Here is a 7,800-nt window from a genome sequence, read left to right on the forward strand (position 1 = left end):
TTATATTCATTGCATACATATACTTCGTAGTAGACATCCTTAACTCCTTTCTGCTGTCTGTTGTTCTGTTGTCTGTGTTTCTTTGTTTGAATATGGCACTTATCACATGCTGTGTGGTATGGGCGTTTGGTATCGGGGCATTTTAACAAGTACAAGTACGAGTACAGGAGACCAGTATCGGCCCGATACCGATACCAGTATCGGTATCGGTGCATCCCTAGTAATAATAATAATCAATTTTCTATTTCAACCCATTTATTTTGAGAAATAAGTGTAGCTTGTATGAGTGTGAAAGGCAAGTGTCATCTGTTTACTCCTTTTTTTATCTGTTTTGTATGCAATAGCGATGACTCAGTGAGGGAAAAAGTAAAAACAACTGTTAAAATCATATGACCTCATGCGGAAAACATGCTAACATAACAAAAGGGAGTATTCTAATGTTTAAGCTATGTGAATGTGTATTACAGAAAACAAAAGGAATGAGTACAAAAATGTGAAAAAGTGTTTTTTTTTTTTAATGGAAGTGCCATTGGTTGTGTTACCTTAGCTTTCCTTCACAGTGTTTCAGTGTGGGGATGTGGAGGAACGCCAGTGCTGAACTCATCTAAACTCTGACTGGGAACACATTTTCAATAAGTTCAAGAATTTCATCTCATTTTTGCAGGCTCGATTAATCTCTTTCTTTTGGGAGAGGCCTTTAATAAACAAAGCACCTCCAGATTCCCTTTTTATTGTCTGGCGCTTTTCATTCCACAAGCATTTATTTAAAGAAGAAGAAGAAGAAGAAGAAAGTTGGGGATGCCTTCCTTACACTTAAATTACAGTCAAGTCAGCTTTATAAATTTGACCTTTACACAAATTCCCAAATGAGCTCACATCAACAGGTGCTAAAATGACTCCTTGCTTTCATATGCATTGAACTAAAATGAAATGGAGGAAATGAAGTTTTTTTTATTAGCCAATAAAAAGAAGCCAAATCTTCAAAGCCTCTTTTCAAGCAGATTGACTCAGATAAAATGCTGGAGATCTAGGTGCCCAGCAGGGATGTGGAAGAATCGGAACATCTCCCCACTTTCTTCACCCCTACTTATATCCCCCATGGTGTTCCTGTCATGGGATAATGTGCTCCTCCCACCTCTCTCATTATGCCCACCTTCACATGTACACACACATTAAAGACAAGGTAAACCTCTAACCACACTTGTTAATACAAAAATATGGTGTTTATGTGTCCTAAAGAAGATGAAGTGTGAATGTTATGTTCAAACGTTTGTGGTGCAAGACTTGAAGAACCTCAGACACGTTGATCTTCTGAGATACGGACAATACAAACACAGTGTATTAACATACAGGCATCTGTTTCCACATATCACAGAGAAGATGTGGGAAAAACTCTTTTACATTTGTTCCTTTTCATCCACTTCCTCCCCCTCACCCATCCTTCCCTTCACTCAGCTCACTCAGAATGGTCAATACCATCATAGCACAATAGCATAATGTTCTACATGAATGCAAGTGATATTCACAGCCATGTTTGGTATCATTTGAATTGTCTCTGTGCAACTTGTACAATGGTCTCAATCTTACAAGAAGTACACTAAAAGGTAATACAGATCCTAAGAGTTTAGAGATATGTTGCTTACTGTAGAGGGTGCGCCATTTCCCAGTGTCTTTCATGCAAATTACCATCAGTCCCCAAAAGGTGTAAACACATTACGTGTAGGACTTGATCAATGCAAATTCTAATTGTTAGTTCCTGTCTCCATTTGAAGGATGTTTGTCTTGGTCTGAGTACTTAAGGAAATGTTGCAAGAAGATCAGGGCACTTCTGTAGCGAGATGAGTCGATAGTGTGGATTGTGTTTACACACTCCATACTACAGTACAGTATGTATTTTTCTAAAGTCAGGTATGCATCCTTCACTCTTAGATTTATCTTTGAGAATTTGATGTCTTGATTATCTCTGAATTGACTATGTAATCGGCTTAATACTTTTTACTTGACCAATAATAAATTGTCACATTTGATATTATTCTCACTTACTCTGAAATTATTTACATTATTAATGCCTTTACTTTCACTTTTAATCATTTTGAGTTAAAAAAACATTGGTAACGCTTTACAATAACATTCCATTTATTAACTACAATAGCACACATGAACTAAATATTAAAATTCTACTAAAGCACATTAATCTTAGTTCATTTCAAAATGTACTGATATATTATTATTGTTATAAAGTTGTATCTGTTCAGATTATTTAATGGACCTGAGCTGACATGAACTAACAATGAACAGTTTTAGATCCATTCAAACCATCTTTCAAAGTATTTTTCTTCTTGATTCCTCAGAGACTTTCTCCAACATGCAGTCGGCCCCAAGCACCATAGCCAGTCCAGAGCCACACGCCTTCCAGAACCACAAGCTCATGTTTTCCTCCCAAACCTGGATTAGTGAAGTCTTATCCCACAGCCACAGTTCAACGAGCACACTGCTGGAGCAGTCCTGTACCTAATTAAATTCATTTTGCCTCTGTCAGTGATTCCAGTGTGCAGGAGCAGCGTCAGACCAAATAGGATCTGACATTGCTTTCATAAATTCTATAATCTACTTCAGTCCACACAATGCTACTTACAGAATCAGGCACTGCATAACTCTGTCCCTGCCATTTGGGTTGAGGCAGAGTGAATGTCAACAACTGCAACTCAGTCTTTTTTAAATATATAACCCATAGATTGATATATTCTGTAAATTCAATTTGTCTGGTTAGTGAAGCCTTCTTACTGTGAATATATGCATGCTCATAGCAGAAACTAATGTTGTGGTTACACTAGTTCTGCTGTAGATTTATCTGCCAATTAGTACTGAGGTATATGTGGCAGTACCCTTACCAAAAAGTAGTATACTTCAAGTTTATTTTATTAAGTATACTTAAGTAAAGTTCAAGTATATTTTTAAGTATACTTTATGTAGTAAGTATACAAATATCAGTGTACTAGTAGTATACTTGTAAGTGTACTATTTCAATACTCCTTGGGACTAAATTGGCCCACTTTCTAATATATAAAAGTATACTTTTAAGTATAACAGTAGTAAACTTTAAGTACACAACTAGTTTACAACATTAAGTATAACAGTAGTAAACTTTGAGTACACAACTAGTTTACATCAAAATGTTTAGTTTGTACTGCAACTATACTAAAAGTGAACTTATAGGTATACTGATAGTTTACTAATTAAATACTTGTAGTAGCATTTTTAGTACACTTTGAAGTATAGTCTCAGTAAACTACTAGTTTAGTAGTTTTATACTGCAAGTATACTTGTAAGTTTTCTTTAAGTGAACTTTACATCATACTTTAAGTATACTACTATGTCCCTATTTAGGTATTAATTTGTATATATTTTGTTACATGAATATCTGAACATACAAAACATCAAAAGAACAGGGGGTATCTGCTTGTAAACAAAAACATTTTATTCTAGCTTCATGCATTCTTTTTTTAAACACTTGAATGTGGATAAGTTTCATAAATAATAAAAAAAAGAAATACATTTTCTTTTTTGAACAAAAAGCTGAAAAAAAGACTATGAATTGGATTCAGAACGATAATCAAAACGAAGATGGGGTCGATCAACACCCCAAAGCTTGACAGTCATTATTACCTCTTCATTGGTCGACATTTTATTCCATAATGTTACATAGTTTTGATACTGTTTTATGTCTGATGATCATGTTAGATTACATGTGGAAGCATCTGTTGTTTCGTTTTCTTCTTCACTTGTGTTTTTTGGAAATTCTGTACGGAAGATGTGTACTAGCGCCCCCTACCGTATAACAATGAAAACACGGATTCTAGGAGCACAATTATAGCTAAAATATATTTAGACTTTTTCTAAGTATAAGTCAAGTATACTTAAATGTCATTTTAAGTATATTTCTGAGAAGTACATAAAGCCCATTTCTGAAAAGTACATAAAAAGTAGACTAAAAGTATACTTTCCTATGTTTTAGTTTAAAAGAAGTATACTAATAGCACACTTGAATAAACTTCTTTTTCGTAAGGGCAACGGTACCACAAACTCTTCTGAAGTGAGTGCTATGTAAATCTATACAAGTACATGACGACACATACTACAAAGACAGTTTGCACATCTCTAGGCAACGTCATATTTTCCCGGAGGAAATGTTTGAGCTCTTATAAAAAGATGAAAAAGATTTAAACCATTAAATAGGGCCTCAGACAAAAACCTAAACGAGTCAGTATAACCCAGAGGTCAAGAGTTTCTCTGTGAAAGCCATTTTGGTTTCTGAACACTTCCCTTATGATTATGAATGTTTCATTATTGCCATTATGCTATAATATTTTAGGAGAATATATATATATATACTGTATATATATATATATATCTTCCACTCAATTTGCTTGGTGTGCTTTGGCAGTGTGTCTCAAACAAGGGCCCTATTATTTCATGGGGTTTATCTCACCACAATGAGCATATCAAAGGAAATGAAAGAGGGAGCAAATTAACAGAAAGGTATTTAGCATCTAGCAGCGACCTAAATTTGAGATCTAACCAATTTATGAACCCACAATACATAATTACGCTTTTTATTGCTGCATAAACTATAATGTTGCCTTGTAATTTGATGGTTACACACATAGCAATTTGGAGACCTTAGCTATGCTTTGGCTTTGTTTGTTTGCGTATTTGTGGAACAAGTTCTGCTCCTCTGAATATGCCAGTGTGTAATTTTCGCTGGGTGTGTGTTTTTTTTATTCCTCTAAAAAGGCACAGCCGCATGACACATGGGTTTAAGCAGTTGTGCTATCAACACTCACCTCCTAGTGTACGCTGCACTGTAGAAGGTTGTTAACAAAGGTCTTGCGGGTTTGGAACGACATGAGGGTGAGTAATTAATGACAGAATTTTCATTTTTGGGTGAACTATCCCTTTAAGACTGTTAAGGTTTGCTGTACTAATTTCACACATCAATAGTTTTTGAAACTCATTGCACCTTTTAAAGAGTCCAAAGAGAGGAGTTATAAGGTGAAAACATTCTACGACCCTTTTTTGGCTTTCTGCAATAAAGCCATATCTTGCAATAAGTTCTCCTCTCTTTCAAACATCCCCCCCTCTAACTAGGAAATGTATAAATTTATTCTGATCTAATTTCCAGTGTTAGGCATTACAGGGATAATTGATCAAAAAAGGAAATGTCGGTCATCATTTACTTAACTGTAATTTAGACCATATATTTTTTTTTCTTCTGCTGAACGCACACACACACACACACACACACACACACAAGGTTTTTGAATAATGTGGGTAACCAATTAATTACTGATCCCCATTGGCTTTCATAGTATTTTTTTCCATACTATGGTAGTCAGTGGGGACCAGCAAATGTTTGGTTACCAACATTCTTCAAAATATCGTCTTTTATGTTCAACAACTTGAGGGTGAGTAAATGATGACAGAATTTTCATTTTTGGGTGAACTATTGCTTTAAGATTGAAGCAGCACTAAAGGGTCTGAAAGAATCAACAGGTGTGGAGGAGTTATTCATTCACATTCTGAATGACTGGATTTCAGAGAGACCCTATGAGTTCACGACATAGTTTGGCTTGGACAGCTGTTTCTCTCTATTAGCATCTCTGCTGTGATTCAGTCAGTTTACACTACCAGTCAAAATTTTAACACACCAAAATTCTTTATTGCTACTTTATTTCTAAATCAGTCTATACGTCTAAATGGAAGGATTCAGTGAATAAAACAAAAACAAATCAATACATTTGCTTTTTTATTTATTTTTTGCCTTAAACTTGAAATTAAGCTCAGATTAGGTGCTGGAAACACATGCTAACATCCTTTAAAACCAGAAAACCAGTCTCTTAACATATCAGCTGTAATAATGCCTCATTTTTTCGTTCCTCACAGCGTAGATTTGCCCTGCACCTGACACATTAATGAGGCTCTGGAAATACCTCCTCTTCCTCCGCACTCACATTTTCCGTGTCAAGGCCTAATCAGACCAACTCGCGCGTGAGCCGCTAATGACGCAACAGGTTCCGAAAGTAATAGCTCACTTGCTGTTTGTTTGTTTGTTTATTCGCTCGCCATCATCTGCATTCAGCTCTCCATGCATCAAGCTTCATGTATGGGAATGATTTGTTTTAACTACACAACAAGGTGATCTAGCATGCTAGTGCCAAATCCAAAGCCAGCCCTTAGCCACTTACTTTAAAGGCATGTTTGTAGATGCTGAGTAGCCTTGATACCAGAGTCTAGACTGTATGATAATGATCTGTGTATGATCTCACTACAAGCCTCTGAGTGGTGAGATGACAAAGCTGTTACTTTACTTAAACTGGCCAGATGTTTAAAATCTGAAATGCAGCATGGGATTCGAGGAGAAGGAGTTAGACCATGATTTGGGATTGACCCCATGAGAATCAGCCACTTCACCTCAGCAAGCATTCCAGCCATTTGAGTTTCCTCTTTTGGAAAACCAGCTATAAGGGGGCAAGTTAAAGAGAGAGAGATGCCTATGCAGCAGCTAACACAGATATCACAGGCTATCTGACCTCTGTGCTTTACTGTCATACAGATGTGAAGCATCAGACATGCATAGGCCATTTGTGTACTGAGCACTTACTTTTGTCTTGTCTCTGTCTTTATAAACACTGGCAGTCAAATGTTTGAAATAGTTAAAGGGGTCATATGATGCTTTTTTAAAGATCATTATTTAGATTGAAGCTGTGGGCCCCTCAGGGGGGTCATGCTTGTCAGGCCTGGGAATTTTGTACTGCCCTTTTTCTTTCCATCCTTCATCCGAACCCTTCTGGCACTGGGCAGCTGATGTTTCCTCCCAGTGGGACTGCTATTCCTCATCAACCTGTGTGCCAATCGCAGTATACTCTTGAAACACAGCCTAATTATTGGTCTAATTGAGGTCTCCTGTGCATCTTGGGTACACGTCTGAGATTCTAAAGCCTGTGTAAAGAAAAACATTGCTGTAATTCCCTCAAGACATGGAAAAAAGTGTGGGCAGCGGAAAATTACGTATTAAAGATATACATGTCTACATGTCTTTCTACAAAACAAAACCGGAAAACGAGGGTGTATGACGTCATTGGCAGGCGACACAAGGACACTATGGACACGGTCGATTTAAACATTCTTCGAAACATTTGGGATAATGTAAGTACACAAGTCAGCAAAATATATAACACTGTTCTAGTGGTTTTTGGATATTTTAATAAAAAAATCTTACATATTGTGCCTTTAAGTCAAACAGTAAGATTGATACCACTGCTTTTTTATCTTGTTGGGGTATTTTGAGATAAATATGCATTTTACAGCCTTTGCTTAATAGACATTTATTGTATGAGCAAAACACATGATAATAAAGCAAATGTAGTCTATACTTGTTTAAGTAAATTAACTTAATTCAGTGTTTCCCAACCCTATTCATGGAGGCACACCAACAGTACACATTTTGGATGTCTCCCGTATCTGACCCATTCATTTCAGGTCTTGGAGTCTCTACTAATGAGCTGATGAGTTGAGATCTTATCTATGCACAATCAACTTGTAACACTCCAAAGAAAAAGGAAAACTTGAAATCGCATCATATGACCCCTTTAAGATTTTTTAAAAATGTTTTTAAAAGTCTGCATGCATTTGATGAAAAATACCGATATTGTGAAATATTATTACAATTAAAAAAAAACAATTATATTTGAATATATTTTAAAATGTAATTTATTCCTGTGATGGCAAAGCTGATTTTTT

Source organism: Sinocyclocheilus rhinocerous, unplaced genomic scaffold (assembly GCF_001515625.1).
Source record: "Sinocyclocheilus rhinocerous isolate Xijiao unplaced genomic scaffold, SAMN03320098_v1.1 scaffold968, whole genome shotgun sequence".
Lineage (NCBI taxonomy): Eukaryota > Metazoa > Chordata > Actinopteri > Cypriniformes > Cyprinidae > Sinocyclocheilus > Sinocyclocheilus rhinocerous.